This window comes from Camellia sinensis, chromosome 8 (assembly GCF_055761805.1).
Source record: "Camellia sinensis isolate YWXY chromosome 8, ASM5576180v1, whole genome shotgun sequence".
Lineage (NCBI taxonomy): Eukaryota > Viridiplantae > Streptophyta > Magnoliopsida > Ericales > Theaceae > Camellia > Camellia sinensis.
Genome location: NC_138968.1, coordinates 61,140,715 through 61,158,955, shown reverse-complemented (window position 1 = coordinate 61,158,955; position 18,241 = coordinate 61,140,715). Strand labels below are relative to the sequence as shown.

The 18,241-nt window shown below is 39.7% G+C and overlaps 1 pseudogene; it reads left to right on the top strand.

Moving 5' to 3' along the window:
* The first annotated feature begins 9,448 nt into the window (after positions 1-9,448).
* LOC145797790 (uncharacterized) lies at positions 9,449-13,582 on the top strand (annotated as a pseudogene).
* Positions 13,583-18,241: the final 4,659 nt, after the last annotated feature.

Here is an 18,241-nt window from a genome sequence, read left to right as displayed (position 1 = left end):
ACCGTCAAACCCTTCTCAACTTTCCCACTGGAGATCTTCTCTCGGAGGGATTCTACCTCAAGGTCACCTCTCTGTGCCTTTAACACTTTAATCACAAGTGTAGGCTGCACAACGACAGAAAACAAGGCCGCAGCCTCAACAGATTCGCCCAGTAGCAAATCAAACTCGCCAAGTGCTCCCAACATCTCCCATTCCCGGATGGCTATACAAGCTACATCACTAATGGCTTTCCTACTAAGGGCATCGGCCACAACATTGGCCTTTCCCGGATGATAATGCAACTCAAAATCATAATCCTCGATGAACTCCATCCATCTCCTTTGCCTCAGATTCAAGTCTCTCTGTGTAAACAGATACTTCAAACTCTTATGATCCGAGAATACCTCGAACCTCTCACCATAAAGGTAGTGCCTCCAGATTTTCAAGGCAAAGATCACAGCTGCTAACTCTAGGTCGTGTGTGGGGTAATTCTTCTCGTGTATTTTCAACTGACGTGAGCCATAAGCTACCACTTTTCCCTCTTGCATCAACACACAACCCAAACCCTCTCGTGAAGCATCACAATAAACCGCATAACCCAACCCTCTCTCCGGAATAATCAACACCGGAGCGGTGGTCAATCTAACTTTCAACTCTTGGAACGACCTTTCACAAGTCTCACTCCACACTAACTTGACTCCTTTCTGAGTCAGCCTAGTCAACGGTGACGCTAACCTGGAGAAATCTTTCACAAACCGACGGTAATACCCAGCCAATCCCAGAAAACTGCGGATCTCAAACACACTCTTAGGCTGTGCCCAATCTTGCACTGCCTCAACCTTGGATGTATCAACAGACACCCCCTCCCCGGATACCACGTGGCCTAAGAATTTGACTTCCCTCAGCCAGAACTCACACTTCCCAAACTTGGCATACAGTCTATGGGCTCTAAGTAACTCAAGCACCACTCTCAAGTGTGCCTCGTGCTCCTCCTCAGAAGACGAATAGATAAGAATATCGTCTACGAAAACAACCACAAATCGGTCTAAGAACTCCCGGAAAATCCGGTTCATCAAGTCCATAAAGACTGCCGGTGCATTGGTAAGCCCGAATGGCATCACCAGAAACTCGTAATGGCCATACCGCGTACGGAATGCCGTCTTAGGAACATCTTCCTCCCTGACCCTCAACTGATGGTAACCCGATCTCAAGTCTATCTTAGAGAAACAACGGGAACCCTTCAACTGGTCAAACAAATCATCTATACGGGGCATAGGGTACTTATTCTTAACCGTAGCCCGATTCAACTTCCGGTAGTCTATACACAATCTCAAGGCACCATCTTTCTTTTTAACAAAGAGTGCCGGTGCTCCCCACGGTGAAACACTAGGGCGAACAAAGCCCTTATCTAGCAATTCCTGGAGCTGAACTTTCAACTCAACCAACTCTGCTGGAGCAAAACGGTAAGGTGCCATAGAAATCGGCGCCGTACCAGGCACTAAATCAATAGAGAACTCTATCTCTCGGTGAGGTGGCAAACTAACAAGATCTTCGGGAAAGACATCCGAATACTCACAAACCACCCTTGGCAATACAACCTGGGTCTCACCACTCTCACCACTTCCAAAGCTGGCAAGTAGACTACTAAGCTCACTTCGCCCTCGCGAATCATACCCCGGTGGCAAAACACTACCAACCCGGTCTCCCAAGAAATGGAACCACTCCCCGCTCAAGGTACATAATGTAACCCTCTGGCGGTAGCAATCAATAACAGCCCGGTATGACGATAACCAGTCCATACCCAAAATAACATCAAAACCCTTCATGGGCATGACAACAAACGGAAAAGGAAGCCTATAGTCGGCGACCTTTATATCACATCCTCTAACACCCTGTTTCAGAATTAACTCACCACCCAAAGGCGATACCACACAAATAGGAGATGCTAACTGTGCTAACTCCAATTCCAAAACAGATGCAAATGCAGCAGATACAAAAGAATGAGATGCACCCGTGTCTATCAACACATTAGTAACTGAGTTGCAAAACAGAAAAGTACCTCTCACTACTGATGGAGCCGGTACTAAGTCCTGCGCGGTAACAGCATACACGCGCCCCGTAGGCCCCTGGTCTACCTGCTCACCTCTCGGAGCAAAAGATTGCTGCACAGACTGGGATGACGAAACTCCCGGATTGGCCCTCGAGGCCTGCACAGACTGAGCTGGCTGAAAACCCTGCGTCTGCCTAGAACCAGACGCTCCCGAAGTGGCACTCAACTGTGGGCAAAACCTCTTCATGTGCCCAGGTTGTCCACACTGATAACAAGTCAAGAGCTGCCCCCTGCCCAAACTCTGACTCTGCGGTCTAGCTGAAGAAGAAGCAGCTTTCTGACCCCCACCCTTCTGCGGGCAAACAGATACTTTGTGACCCAGCTGGCCACACTTGTAACAGGTGAAATCCCCCTGACCACCTCTCCCGGAGCCTGCACTTGGCACAGGGAAGGTCGATCTAGCAACACCACCCTGCGACTGCTGAGGGTTAGAACCCCTCTGCCTCCTGCCATCACTCTGACTATCCTGGCTCCTCTTGGAGCCTCTCTGACTCTCATCCTCCTCCTGCATCATAAGCTCCATATGAGCTGCAGCATCCACTAGGTGTCTATACTCTCGAATATAAGACCCACCAATTCTCAACTTGAGGCCCCGCCTCAACTTCCGCTCAAACTCATAGCAACGGCGTTCCTCAGACGCCACCAGTTCAGGTGCAAACCTAGACAGACTGGTAAAAGTAGCCTCAAACTCGGCCACTGACAAGCCCTGCTGATTAAGCCGGCTAAACTGATCCCTCAGCTTCTCCCTAGCTGCTGCTGATAAAAACCTCTCCTGAAAAGCATTCACAAACACCTCCCAAGTACCACCAACACGAGCTTTCTCGTACTTCCACCATTGACCCGCATCTCCCTTCAGTTGGAAGGATGCCAAGGTCACTTTCAGTGCTCCGTCCTCGATGCCAAGCATCTCAAACATCTTCGTTGTCTGTTCGAGCCATTCATCTGCTTTAAGCGGCTCTTTAGGATCCCCGATAAACTCGTCCGGATTACACCGAAAGAACTCCCTCTTCAAGAAGGAAGGCCCTGCCTCAGCTGCCTGATTCCCAGCTCTAAGAATACCTAAAGCTCCTGCTATCTCTCTGGCCAAGGCACCCATAGCCTGTTGACCTACTGGCTCGGCCACATTGGCCTGCCCAACTCCCTCCTGCACTGCCGGAATCTCACCCGGTAATGGTACTTCCTGCCTCGCAGGTCTACCACGCCTAGCACCTCTTCCTCGTCCTGACATCCTAATAAAGGCAACACAGAACGTTAGCACATTCATAAATGTGCCGAAACTAAACACTCACGTCCTAATGCATGGACAACTGTAATTCACTCCACATAAGCACATAAACACATAAGCACTTACGAACTTCATTTCCGGATAATGATAGTCCCGAGGCGTTACTAGAGTTCCGGTTAGAAACAGCGTTGATCAAGTGCTTTTCCAACAAGACTCCCAGAAACTCAAGGATCCAATCAATATCCTAGAAATTAAATCCCATACCCACATAGTCACATAAGCATGTTATCAAATAAACACATAGCATATGGTACTACATCTACGCCTCTATCAAGCGAGACAAACCCATTGTGATCCTAATCACTTCCCACGTACCCAAAGTATTCGAACCCGGTACGCTCTGATACCAAGTTGTAACGCCCTCAAAATAATATCAATAAACCCATCAGATAAGACATGAATTTACATTTAAACTATCCGCATTCCTTTCATTCATTAGAATTCCAAGACATAAGTATTACATGTTTAATCTCATAACAAAATGCCCTACGGGCTTACAGCTTTCCAAGTTAACACTTGGTTACAACAAAGAGTTCTAACTCGTTTACACATCAAGCCCTTGGCTTGAAATTACATGTAATACATCAAAGTAAAACGACAAAACTATGCCCGCCACAAGCCTCCCAGCTATGTCCTTGGAGGTGGCATGCTTCCTGTACCTGAAAATGATATTCCCATAAAGGGTGAGCCACAGCCCAGTAGAAATACACTAAACCAACCATGGACAATGACTAAAACGTTAGCAATTGATAGTTGGTCAACACTGATACAATCACATAAATTACATATTTATGTCACGACTTACAAGTCCCAATTACTTTTCATTTTCCCTTTTTTTCAACAAATAAGCATGCTAGCTCTATTATCATTTCCACAGATATGTATAAAAACAATATCTCACATTCAGATAAGCATAAAAGCTATATCCACATTCTCAACAGATATGTATATCAACAGTATCCACAGATAAGCATACAAGCTGTATCCACACTTCACAACAGATATGTATATCAACAATATCCACAGATAAGCATACAAGCTGTATCCACACTTCACAAAGATAAGCATATGAGCTCTATCTTCACTTCTCTAGACAAGCATATGAGCTCTGTCTACGGAGTTCATCCCCTATCTCCTCCCAATACCTATCCGGTTTAGAGGTACATCCCCTATCTTCCCCTAAACCGCGGAGTACATCCCCTATCTCCTCCTCTACACATAACGTATATAAACACATTGGTTCTATATACAATCACACAATACATACAATTAATGTATTCTATCAACCGTCAAGTTCCATGACACATTCCATTGATTAGTTTCCGTTTACCTAATCATCATGCATTGTCTACAACAATCTCGACTATCCTCCACCGATAGCCCAAAGCAGTTATTTCTAAAACAGAAAATAAATGCACAAATGGATATTCAATCAACATTTCATTTCCTCTTTTCTCACCAATTAATTATCCCAATTAATTAAACAATGTAATTAGGTCAATTCCCATAATTAACATTTCAACCCTTAGGTCCCATTTTCATCAATGATTCAACAATCATTCCATTTTTCTATGCCAAACATGCATCTAGGTTTATTATGAATAAAACCCCAACCTTTGTAAAAATTACACAAAAGCCCCAAACCTTTACAAGATTACCAAACCAAGCCCAACATCTCAAAATACCAAAATTTAAAGACAAAACCCATAGAGAGGAGTAGGTTATCCCTACCTCAAATTCGGAGTCCCAAAGGAGATGAAGACCAAAACCAAAATGCTCCAAACCTCAAAATTTTCAGATCAAAAGGAAGCTCTCGACGATCAACACAACTTTTGTGAAGGCAAAAGGTGAGTAAACGATCCTTACTAGATCAAAACTAAGAGAGAAGGGCCGATTTAGAGTGAGAAGCTCTGAAAATGGCTTTTTGGAAAAGTAAGAGAGAGAAGAGAAAGTGAAAAGTGATTTGAAAAGTCACAATTTCGGAACTTTAACCCAGGTCTCCGCTCGAGCGTAAAACACCCCGCTCGAGCGGCCACTCACAGGCGTACGCTCGAGCGGCCAACCTCCCGCTCGAGCGCAGAATGCACTCGCTCAGCACTTTTGCAGAACCAGACCTACGCTCGAGCTCCCAACCCTATGCTCGAGCTCACAACACTGCACAACAAGATACTGGATGGATGTAATCTACGCTCGAGCGCCAACACCTACGCTCGAGCGTACAGGCCAAAAATCTGGGCAACTAGTTTTGATTTCTAAACTCAACCAACCTGTAACAAACCCGCTCAACACATCCTATAACTCAAATACAAAGTAAGAAAGGATGCAAACAAGATAATAAACAACTACCAACATCCACGGACACATGTCCGGATCACTATACAACAAGGGTAAACCCGAGATCGCTATAAGCACAACACAATGGTGGTATGAAAAGCCAGAAATTGTGACTCAAAAGTGAGAAAAACCAACTTTCTGTCAGAAAAACCGATTTTAGGAGAGAGAAAAAGAGAAAACTGGTTTCCAAGGGAAAAAGGTGGCCTCCCACCATACTACCACCTCCCTAACAATGAAAATAGGGTCCCTACAAAAATGGACCAAGATGGATGCAAAACGAGGGTTCGGGAGCCAAAACGCGCAGTCCGAGGCCCCGAAAACAGGCTGTTAGGCGCCGGAAGTGGCGTATGACCACAAAGGTGGTCTCCCGGGCCACAGTGTCCCTCTAAAGGGAGGAAATAAGGGATGTGCCAAAAACCGGTGCAAACAGAAGTAGTTAAGCGGTCCCGAACCGAGGCACACGGCCGACGGCTCCGAAAATCGAAAACTGGGCTCCAAACGGGAAAAATGGCCTATGACCACGAAGCGTAGCCTACGGCCACTGAGAGATGGTCTACAAGACCTCTCCCTCCCTTCGGGAAGAGAAAATAGAGAAAATAGGACCCGGTTCGCAAACCGAGGCAAAGCACAAAAGAGCCCCGAAGTCTAGAGGCAAGGCTCGCAGCCGAGACTCCGCAACCTCAGAACGAGCACAATATGCAACATCACCGAGTACTTAATTGGTGACGTCTGAGTCTTAAGGTCGGTCAAAAATGTGGTGTCTACAGATGCTTAAACCGGGCCATATGCATGCATAGATACAGACTAGTACACTCTCGGCAAACTATTCTATGAAAAATAAAGAAAACATGCAAAATAAAGTGAAAAAGTGGACAAAACGAACACCCTACATGATACAATGACAAACTAACACCCTAGCATGAATGAATATTGAAAAATAAAGCAAGATATGTATTGAAATAAAAAGGAGCTTACCCACTGGTTTCAATGAACTGAAGAGCTCTCGAAGAAAAATGCAAGAAAACTCAAGGTTTCCTTTTTGCAAGCCTCCCTCAAGCAAAGATTATGAGTTAGGATTCAAGTTCTTCAAGCTTTGAATGCTTTTTGGTGTCTTAGAGTTGCTTAGGGTGGGTTATTTTGGAGTCAAGGTTGGAGGGGGAGAGGAAAAGAGGGGTGTTTGGCTCTTAAATTCACTCGAAAAGCTCTCAAGTTTGGCTCTTAAATTCTCTCAAAAAGCTTTCAACTTGTGCCACCCATGCATGCATGAGTGAGAGGCCCCATGTTCTTGGCTTGCTTGTGGCCCAAGTGAGCCCAAATTGTGTTCTGATCAACGTTTTTGATAAAACTAGCCACTAATTTTAGAAAATGTCTTTAATCAGTGTACAATCGGGCTTTGCATTCTCTCGATGTTAAATAGTCATTTTTGAAAAATGTCAATTTTGGCTAAAACATGTTTATACAGCAACTCCAAGCAACCTTAAACATTTCCAAAGATGAAGTAGTTAATATTTCATCACTGGGAGGCTTGCAAGCACCCGAAGTCTTAGGGTCAGTCAAAAAGGGGTGTCTATAGGTCCCAATAACTTCTTTTCAGTTGAGGATTGGTAGGAAACCCCGGTTTGAGACACTTACATACTTGGGGTTGTCCAGCAGAGGTAAGAATCTTCAACCCACAAGATAAACTATTGGACTTAATAACTATATATTGATATTTCATTGGTTATTCAAATAAGTCTAAAGGGTACAAATGTTGTTGTCCTAACCACAATACAAGAAAATTTGAGATTGGTAAAGTTAGATTATCAAAGAATGGTGAAGTTAGTGAGAGTAAGAAAACATGAGTAGTGAATCTTGCTTTATGGGATATCACCATTGAAAATATTGTAGAATTACTATAATCAGTATTTCTAAGAAGTTCTCAAAAGGAAAGAAGGTTTGCCATTTTAGATGAATATGTGGTGTATCTACATGAATCTAATTCTAACATTGAGATTAACAAAGATCCAATCTCATTTTCACTAGACATGAATGGTGATGATTCTATTAAATGGGTCGATGCTATATACAAAGAGTCATAATCCATGGCTCATAACAGTGTTTGGAATATCGTTGAATTGCCTAATAATTGTAAGAAAGGCTGGTCAAAATGGGGTTTTAAGACCAAACAAGACATAAACTGCAATATCAAACGATTTAAAGCCTGATTTGTGGCCAAAGGGTTCCACTCATAAAGAAGACATTGACTATAAAGGGACATGTTCTATGGTGTTTAAGAATGACTTACTCAAAGATAACTCATTTTAGATTAGAGTTGCATGAAATAAATGTGAAAATTGCCTTTTGAATGAGAATTCGAACAAAGAAATCTACATAAAATAGCCAGAAGGATTCGCAAAGAATGCAAAAAGCATTTGGCTTGCAGATGAAAAAAATCCATTGATATGTTTAAACAAACTTTCAACCAGTGGTACTTAAGGTTTAATAATGCCACTAGCTTCTTCAGATTAAAGAAAAATGTTGTTGATCAACACATGTAGTTGAGGATCAATGGGAGTAAGTTTATTTATTAATTTATTGATATGTGGATTACATTCTGTTAGCCACTACGGATCTTGGTTTATTGCATGAAATTAAAGGATATCTCACCAAGAATTTTAAAATGATCAATATGGGTGAGACAACTTATGTTATTGGCAAAGAGATCTTTAAGGATCAATCTCGATGATTGCTAAGACTATCTCGGAAGAGATATATTGATCTTAGTTTGAAGAGACGCAAATATGCAATTTTGTTTAGTGACTGTCATGAAGGGTGAAAAATTAAATATAAAATAGTGTCTAAGGAATGTTGTAGAGATGAAAGTCATTGCATGTGGAGTTTGCTTCGATAGCAGAATAACTAGTATGACAATCTCAATGAAGCATGTGAAATAATCAATTATTGTTTCATCCACGATAGATGTAGAGTTCGTGGCATGTTTTAAGATAATGAGTCATCTTTTATAGTTGTGAAATTTTATTTTAGAACTTGGTGTTGTTGACTCAGTTGCCACTACAACAAAAAAGGTCTATGGTGACGAAAATGCAAGATGAAAAAATATTTTGTCTCCAAATATACATGTTTTAATGATGAAAATAAGATTTCGTCTCCAATTATACTATTTTTAGAGACGAAAACAAAATTTCGTCACCAAATGCTTAAAATAAATAAAATTATAGGTGACGAAATTTTTTTTTATCTCTAAATTTTTTCTTTCGTCACAAAACAACTTCCCGCCCTTGGAAATTTTGGTGGAAAATTTCAGCGCCATATTAGAGACGAAAAGTTTCGTCACCATTGTAAAAATTTTCAGAGACAAATATAATTTCGTCACCTATAATTTAAGGAGACAAAACGACGCTGTTTTGTCTTCCCAAATCACTTCTCTCTCGCGCTCTTTCTCTCACTCTCTCACCCAGTCTCGTCTCTCCACGAGCTCAGATCTCTTCCTTGCCCTCTTACATGCACACGAGCACTGTCGAAAACCCTCTCTCTCCGTTTGAATCGCACCACCGAAAGCCCTCTTTCTCCATTGGAATCGCACCACCAGAAGCCCTCTTCTCCGTTCATTTTGCTTCACTGATGCGGCACCACCGGCATCGTCTGGCCTTTCCTCCCCCACCCCCACTAGCTTCAGCTGACTCAACACCGTAACTCTCTCTTTCCAATCCAACCAAAATCTCTCCGATCTCTCCATCGATATGTTTAAGGTAATTCAATCTTCTTCTTCACCCCTTAATTTCTTAATTTCTTAATTTTCTTTTTTTTTTCTTCCCTAAATCAGATCAATCTCTCTCTAGAAGATAGGCTATTTGAATGTCTGCCTGTGTATTTTGATTGTTTGGTTCAATTCCATAGAACAAAAAGGTAGGTATTTATGTACGAGTAACCTGATATATATATATATATATATGTATGTATGTATGTATGTATGTATTGTGGGGAATATGTGTGCATATATTTCTGTCTATGCGAGTAATCATTGGTGGAGCTGCATAACCCCACTCAAAATTATGATTTTTTTTCTTTAGATATGTATATTTATGCAAAAGTTTAGGAGTTTTAGAAATTTAAGACAGTGGAATAATTAGAAAAATTAAAATTTGGTTTTTTTTTTTTAGTTTGTGATTGAATCTTGGATTTGGAGAGTGATTTGTGGAGGGAAAAGGAAAGTGATTGGAGAAATGAATGAAAGATAAGATTAAAATAAAATGAGCCAACTGTACGAACAGTATCTAAAATTAAAAATTAAAACTAGGAGCTTTGTTGTGTTGTTTTTGTTGGTGTTTTTTTTTTTTTTTTCTTTTTTCCCTTAATTATTACATAAACTATAATAATAGTTTAATTTTTAAATTTGACTTTGATAAAAGGAAAACCCCAATTGTAATCATGTGGTTATGTGATGTATATGAGGCAACTAACAGATTTAACTATTGTTCTTTTTTTTTTTTTTTTTGTTATTGTTTATGTATATGTCTTTTGTGTTAATTTAGTGTTTTTGCTTATGAAATTAGTTTATATGATTTTCGTGATACACATTAAAGTTAGGCTTACCAGCTTTTTTATCTTGACATTTTTATCATTGTTTAGATTTCAGATTGGAGTTAATGTCTGTACTACTTTCATTCTTTCTTTTGCCATTCAAGGTGAATCACAATCCTTCATGTCCATACATGCAGATATGTCCTGTTTATTTTCTTTTTTCTATTTTGTATAAGAATTTCAAGTGGGCCTTACAATGTTGGGTGGTTACTCCAACATTATGTAACATGTGTATGTGGTGTATTTGTTATGACAAAGATGAGTGTGACTTTCAAATGCTTTTTTTTACAATTATGCACATCTAGGATTTTATGTACTCTCTTTCTCTCTCTCTAAAAACTCTCTCTTTCTAAAAACCTCCTTCCCCGGCCTCTGTTTGGGCTGGCCGGCCGCCGCCTTTGGCTATGGCGGTCGGCTGGTATAGCTCGTTTTCGGCGTTTGCCTGTGTGTTTTTTCTTTAAATAAACTTGAATCCCTCATTTTCCCCACCTAGGAGTGTTATATGTTGCTGCGGGGGTCGTCTAGGTTTGTCTCCAGGGGCCGTTGGGTTTGCAATTCAACCTTGCTGCGGGGGTCGTTCAGGACTTTCATTCGAGCGCTTTCTGGCGAGTAGGAGTTTGAGGGGTGCTTTCTGGTTAAGATTGGTGGAGAAGTGGGTGTCGCAGGAGCCGTAGGCGATCCAGTTTTTGTCCGGGTGTCACTCGAGCGCTCCTTCTCGTGAGAGAGTTTGAGGGGTGAACTTCCATTTGTATGGAGGTGTCTTTGGAGTAGAAGATCTGTAGCATGGTTTTTTGCAGTAGCTTGGTTTATTTTTCAGGTGTTGGCTATGGAGTTGGGCAGCAGCATAGACGTGGGCTGCAGCAGAGGCTTGGCGTGGCTATTGGGTGTGAGCAGTTCGGGTGTGAGCAAGAAGAAGACTTGGTGGGCACTGATCAGTGGGTGATGTTTTGTTTTTCATCAGGGGTGTTGCCGCAGGTGGTGGCTTTGGAGTTTTCGGCAGGGGAGTTGCCGCAGGTGGTGGTTATGGAGTATTCTCGGCCGGTGTGGTTTTGTTTGTTTAGCAGTTTGGGTGTGGGCTTTGGGAGATGGGAGTTGCAGCAGCTAGGGGTGGCGTGGGCAGCAGCTAAGGAGTGGTTGTAGCAGTAGAGGCTGCAGCAGAGGCGTGAGGAGTGAGCCTTGGCAGAGGAGTTGTCTGATCAGCAGAGGAGTGGGCCTTGGCAGAGGAGTTGTTTGATTAGATGTTGTTTTGGTTTGGTTCGGGCTGCTTTGGTTGTCTTGGTTTAGTTTTTTTTGTTTGGTTTAGGTGTTTTGGTGGGTTGATTGTCTGTGGGTTCATGTTTTTTAATTTTTCTAGTTAAGTTCTTCTAAACTTTTTTATTTAAAAAATCAAGAGGCTTAGGGGTTGGTTGTATGGGTGCGTATAGCAGTAGTAGGGGTATTTTTATACTTCCGAAACTCTTTCGATGCATGCCATCTTTCTGTACTTTTAATTTCATACTGTTAAATGAAATTTTTCTTTGTTGATAAAAAAAAAAAGAATATATATATATATAGATGTGTTTTTTTGTTGGTGTCAACTTTCGAATGGTTTTTTTTATTATGCACATCCAGAATCTATATGTATATATATATATATAGATGTGTTTATTATCAAAAAAAAAAATTAATCTTGAATTTGAATTGTTAGCATCTTGCTTGTTTGACTTCACCATAACTTCAAAAAGAAAAATCATTTTAAACGAGTATAGATATGGATACTCTGTTATTCTAATGCTTTTGACTCCTTTATTTATCAAACAATTCATCTATTTTGTTGATTTTGGCCAAGGAGTTCAGAAATATATTTTATATTGTGGGTTTTTGGTCTCTACTCATCAATTGTTGTTCTTCACCCTATTGCTCACCATGTGTTTGACAAAATGTGCAAACGAAGTTTAGAATAATAGAAATAGACAACCACAATACCTCTACAAATGAACCATGCCATATGAAAATCAAACCAAACATGAAATTTGAAAATAAAACCAAGTGATGCGAACAAGAGAAAGAAAGAGATTTTTAGTTCTCTAAGAGCACTAGTGTTCTCTTCTAAGAAGACAAGGGGTGTGGGGGGTGGGTTTTAGCCAAGTGATGTGAACAGGAGCTTGTACAGTATAGCAGACCCTCACATCAGAGGTTGTTTCAGTCTTGAAGCACTCTCTGGGCTTAGCCAGGAGGAGAGGCCATGCTCAGGTCACTCCTCTCCATGTGGCTTCCACCTTGCTCACCCCAAGTCCTAGACCAAGTCTCCTAAAGAGAGCTTGTCTCAAATCTCAACCCCAAACTAACAGCAATTCACATCCTCTATAGTATTGTAGAGCTCTTGAGCTTTGCTTCAATGTGGCTCTAAACAGGCTTCCTATAACACCTGGACCTCTCCTTCAAACCCAACCTTCTCTCTCCAATGCTCTCATTTCAGCTCTCAAAAGAGCTCAAGCTCACCAGAGAAGAGGCTGCATAGAACAACAACAACAGCTCTTTCGGCTATCAAGGTAGAGCTTGAGTAGCTTATTTTGCCCATCTTAGACGACCCTAGTGTTAGTAGGGTTATGAGAGAAGCTGGGTTCTCTAGCACAGCTGTGAAGATCAACCTAGAAGACTCTTTTGCCTCAGCTTATTCTGTGTTTCAGTGTTACAGTACTGTCTCTGGTTGTGGTGTTACAGTACCATCTCAAGTTGGTTTTTGAGGTCTTGTTGAGGAAGAAAAGAAGGAACACTTTGATAGTTGGTGACTCTGTGTCCATCACTGAAGGGCTTGTTGGAGAAGTAATGGGTAGGATAGAGAAAGGAGAGGTGCCTTATGACGAATTGAAATCAACCCATTTTATAAAATTTCAGTTCTCATCAGAACCTTTGAGGTTCATGAGGAGAGAAGAGGTGGAGATGAACCCATCAGACTTGAAAAGAAAGGTTGATTCTCTGATCGCATCAGGAAAAGGGAGTGTGATTATCTATACAGGAGACTTGAAATGGACAGTTGAAGACTCAACAAGAACAGTAGTAGTAGCTAGTGATGATTATAATTATGTGTATAATCCAGTTGATCATCTAGTTGCAGAGATAGGAAGGTTGGTTTCTGATTACAGCAATTCAAACACAAAGGTTTGGTTAATGGCTACTGCAAATTTTCAAACCTACGTGAGACGTCAGATGAAGCAACCTTCTCTGAGATCCAATGGTCACTCCAAGCTGTTTCTGTTCCATCTGGTGGACTTGGTTTGAGTCTCCATGGCCATGCTATTACTACTAGGTGAGTCTTTGTTTACCCATATTTATTTATTTATTTGAAGAGTCTGGTTTCTCTCTACTTCTCTGAATATGCATCATCACGTCACGTTAGTATTTTTTCTAACTTAATGATTTAGATTTTATCCACCTATTCATAAACCTACTAATAGAGCCAAATAAAAAATCTCACTCAATATTTAATGAGTTAATGAATAGAAAAAATCTTAATCATTAATTTATAGAAAAAAAATGTCAATATGGCGCATATCAGGAGCTCATCATAATGTTCTCTCCGGCCCAAACTCAAACTAGAGAGAAGCTGTTCTCTTATTGAATATCAATTTGCTGTAGTCATGTATATTGTATTGGTAAATATTCAGTAATTTTAGGTATTTAGGATTTTGTTTGGAAAAAAATTATAGTATAGATTTATTCTAAGTGTAGAGTGTATGAGTCTTACCATATAAAAGTTAAATTCAGACTACACTTTATTTTTCTAAGCAAAATTCTGATACTATTTCTTCGTACCTACAATTACTATTTTAGGTTAGTAATTGAGGCTTTGTTTTGTGTTTTATTTTATTTTTGTGTTTGTTTTTTTGTTGCAATACGTTTTGTAGTCAGCAAGAGACCAGGACCATGCCACTGAAAAAGTATATGTTGGTTGTTGAGACAAATATGAATCACTGTTGTTTTGTTTCTTTCTTGGTCTGGAAATGCTGCTGCTGGTAGACAAATCTTGTTCCTCTAAGTAAAAAAATTAAAACACGAAAGAAAATTTAAAATTTCAGAGAGTGAGGCTAATTATTTATTTATTTTTATTCTTAAGAAAAAATAAAAGTTCAATGAAAGACATGTAATGAAAGTTCATATTTGGGAAATCATTGCTGATATATATAGTAAACCTTATTTAGTTTTCCACAACAAAATTTTTTTTTTTTTTTTTTTGGATTCATTTACTTTTTCCATCAGTAAACTAAAATTACTTGAATGTTTAATTCTAATCATAAAGATTTTTAATGACTTAATGAAACACATGACTCTTTCACATAAACAAATATTGAATGTAATGGTGATAATATTTTACATAATATCGTACCAGTAAATAGAAAATCACAAATTGAGTTGAATATGCCCAATATTTGTTTACTCCTTCCTTTTTGATATTATCATACATTTGTGAATTTACATTTTTGTACACTTTTATATTTCTAAATTTATTAAAATGAAATTAATTTGGTGAACCCATTAACTGGTTGTTTTGCAGTGTGGTCCATGAGTCAAGTATAAGTAGCTTCTCACAAAACCCATCAAAAGTAGTGCTGGAAACAAAGGCCTTTTCTGGGAAGGAGGAAGAAGAAGATAATTATAATAAGCTCACATGCTGTGTAGAGTGAACCCCCAAATATGAAAAGGAAGCTCAAGCTCATGGCTTGATCAAGTAGGGCTGAGCAAAGAATCCGTGAAATTCGTAATCCGATCCAGTTCAGTCTAATCCGATAGGTTTGGATTGGTTTTTTGAATTCGCGGTTCGATTCCGGATTGAAGAATTAAAAATCTGTAGTTCACGGATTGGTTCTGGATTGAATCTCACGGTTCCGGATTGGAACCGATCCGGACCGTATACAAATAATCTATATTTTTATTATACATCCTCCCCCATAGTATCTTCTCTTATTCTATGTAAAATCTAAACTCAAACCTAAAACCGTATAATATCTTCTTTTATTACTTTTGTTTGTTAGTTTTAAATTTTAATTTGCAATGGTCTAAATACTTATGGTGAAACCAGTTTTCTTATGGTTGTTTAAATTCTAGAACAGTATGTCGTTATTATAGAAAAACATGTTGCTATTATAGAACTAATATAGCGCTATGTTTATATTTTTATGAAATTCAAGTGTTATATATATACATTTTTGTTATTTAATTATGTGAATCCGTGGTCCTAAACCGATCCAATCCGTATTTAAATGGATTGGTTCGGATTGGTTCCATGATTTAAACGGATTGGATTGGTTCCAATTTTTCAGGAACCGTAAATAACGAATTGGCCCTGATTTTATCCTAATCCGATCCAATCCGGACCATGCTCACCCCTATGATCAAGTCTGCTCACCACAAAAGTTCACTTTATTTAAGCACGTCTAATTGTGGTGACACCAAAGGCATGGACAAAGCTTCTTTAGCCCAATTGCCTTACTGGCTACAATCACATGCCAAGGTATTTTTAAGATCAAATCAATATGAAAATCAAACCAAACATGAAATTTTAAAGTTCATATATAAGGTATATATTTTGAATTTACCCTCCTCTACTTTTATGTTGTGTTTTCACGTTTCGGTATAATTTGAAAATTAAACACCTTGAGAGGGACCAATGTGAGTTGTGGAAACTTACGGAACTAGCACGGGACTCCCAGTTTGAAAACTAAGTCAAAAATTATACTTTTTCACACTTAAGCTTCAAACTAGGCCATGGGTGGCCAAAATGTGATAACCGTGTTCCGTATTATGCTAATTGATCTTTATTATGAATGTGAATATGTGTTTGATATGATTTTGAGTGCCATTTATATGAATATATGTGGTTTTGAATTCCTATCTGTTCACTGTAGGAAAATCTGTTCGATTCGCTGCTCTAAAATTTAAATTGAAGGCCTTGTCTGTCACATAAACCGAAATTGACTACGCCATCGTGATTAGCGTATTTTTTAAGAGCCTACGGTGAAATTTAATTGAAATTTGATTTGGATCAAATTAAATAGATTAAATTGATGAGTTAGTGCTCAATTAATTAATGTTAATGAAATGTGATTAAGAGAGCCTATAAAAAGGGCTCATCCTCACAATTCCTCTCTTTTAATTCATTTGGCTTAAATTAGCTCTCTAGAAAGTGAGAGAACCGAATTTAGAGAGAGAGAGCGAAGGTAATTGAAGGTTTGATCAAGAGGCTTGGGAATCTTGAAGATAAACTCAAAAATTAACCATAATTTGGAGGATTTAAGTTTCTAGGTGAGTAATTGGTCATGATTTCATAAGTTTGAGGTTGTAATTTTTTGAATTCAAGTTAGATGATCATCTAGAACCTGAATTGAAGTTGGTATGTTCATGCATGCATAAAATGGCCATGAATTTGCATAAACTAGCATGTAATATGTTGATTATGAAAAATTGAGCATTGAAGCATACATGCAATGATAGTTTTCTTGAGTTTCATGGTTGTGAGCACCATTGGTGCTATTTGAAATGGAATTGGGGTCAAAGACTAACATGCATGTTGAATTGGAAGAGATATGAATTTTGGATGAAGTTTGAATGCGTGGGTTTGGTCATACAAAAGAAATGAGGATTTATTTGAGAATTAGATTGTGATTTTGAACAATTCGGTCCCATACACTTATATTCTCATGTGGTATAATGTATTTGCATGTTTTGAATCAAAATCATGGGTTTTGGACCTTTGGAGGTCGAGTTTGACCTTCAAGAGCAGTTCTGGAAAACCTAGAATTCGGCATGTTCGCTCGAGCGGGGTAATGGCCGCTCGAGCGTGAAATGCTAGCTCTCAGCAGTTTTGCAGACATTTTCGTCTGTTCGAGCGGGGAGAATCACGCTCGAGCATCCAAGGCATATGTTTGACCCTCATCTCGAGCGTCCAAAATCACGCTCGAGCGTAAATATGAGGCAACCAGTACTTTTGCAGACCTTGAGGGTCCGCTCGAGCGGCAGAACCCACGCTCGAGCGGGGATCTCTGTTTTAGAAATTTTGTAAAGGTGTTCTGTGTTTCATTTTCTGTTCTCTTTCATTTCTAAGCACTCTTAGGCATGCATTGAGCATTATGAATGAATTAAAAGAATAAGAAAAAAGCCTAAGAGAGATGTATGAATTAAGAATGAATTGAATCAATTGTGACCCATATGTGTTATGTAATGTGTAGGGTCGAGCTCCAGGGCAAATCCACCGGCAGAACACTGTGAGTAATATCTTAATAAAGATATCTGAAGTATGTTATCTATCCAATTGCTTACTTCCATATAAGTCTTATAAGTTTGTTATATTGAATTGGGGACAAATATTTGTTATGCCATATATTGGGCCAAAGGCCATTGAATACAATTGACTAGGCCGAAGGCCGTTTGACACACATGAATGATTAGGCCGAAGGCCGTTCGACATGAATGATTGGGCCGAAGGCCGTTCGACATGAATGATTGGGCTGAAGGTCGTTTGACATGAACTATTGGGCCAAAGGCTGTCGGATACGAACGATTGGGCCAAAGGCCATTAGACATGAATGGATGGGCCAAAAGCCGTCGGGTGTGAGTTAATTGGGCCCGAGGCAGTTTGATACGTCTAGAACTTTAGTCGATTGATACATTAAATAGAAACATGAATTGGGCCCAAGGCCATCTGACCTAACTGTTTCAAAGATTGTTTATGTATCCTCTTTATTTGATATTATTCACTGGGCTTTCGCTCACGCTCATTCATATGTATGTAGGTGAGCCAAGGGATGTCCAAACCCAGCCTCGGTGAAGTATGTGAGAAACAGTCAAGGTTTTGAAGAGTCAACCCAAACGTCTCACGCACGAGACTTGTCTTCGCTTCTTTTGTTCTTTTGATATAGTTTTGTTATATCGGTGAAAACATTGGATTACTTTTGTATATAAACTTTGGGTTTGAC